Source organism: Triticum aestivum, unplaced genomic scaffold (genome assembly GCF_018294505.1).
Source record: "Triticum aestivum cultivar Chinese Spring unplaced genomic scaffold, IWGSC CS RefSeq v2.1 scaffold44914, whole genome shotgun sequence".
In the NCBI taxonomy this organism is placed as follows: Eukaryota; Viridiplantae; Streptophyta; class Magnoliopsida; order Poales; family Poaceae; genus Triticum; species Triticum aestivum.
The window spans coordinates 9,506-9,956 of record NW_025225657.1 but is presented as its reverse complement, the minus strand read 5'-3'; positions in this window follow the sequence as shown (position 1 = coordinate 9,956).

The following is a 451-nucleotide window of genomic DNA, read 5'->3' as shown; positions in this document are numbered from 1 at the left end:
ATACTTCATGTCACATAGCTATTGACTAATACACTTAAGCAATATGAGAACGGAATTCTTATTCGTATCAAGAAAACATCCGAGCCGCATTTGTATCCTTTCCACCCCTAGATGAAACCTAACTAATTTGAGCACTATCCGATTCACATCCGATTCCTTTCCACCCCTAGATGAACCCTAACTAATTTGATGCAATTAAAATTTGAAGAACCCTAGGCAGAGGTAGGGGAGGGGGAGGAGCAGGCGTGCTCACATCGGGTGCCTGCGGCGAGGGAGGGGCAGGCGGCGTCGAGGTCGGGGTCGGGGCTCGGGCGCGCGGCGGAGGGCGGCGTTGAGGTCGGGGTCGTGGGCAGCGTCGAGGTCGGGGTCGGGGGTGGCGTGGAGGGTGTGCGGAGAGTGACGAGAGAGCGCGCGGCGGACGGACGGCGACGGCGGCGACAGCGCGGAGGAG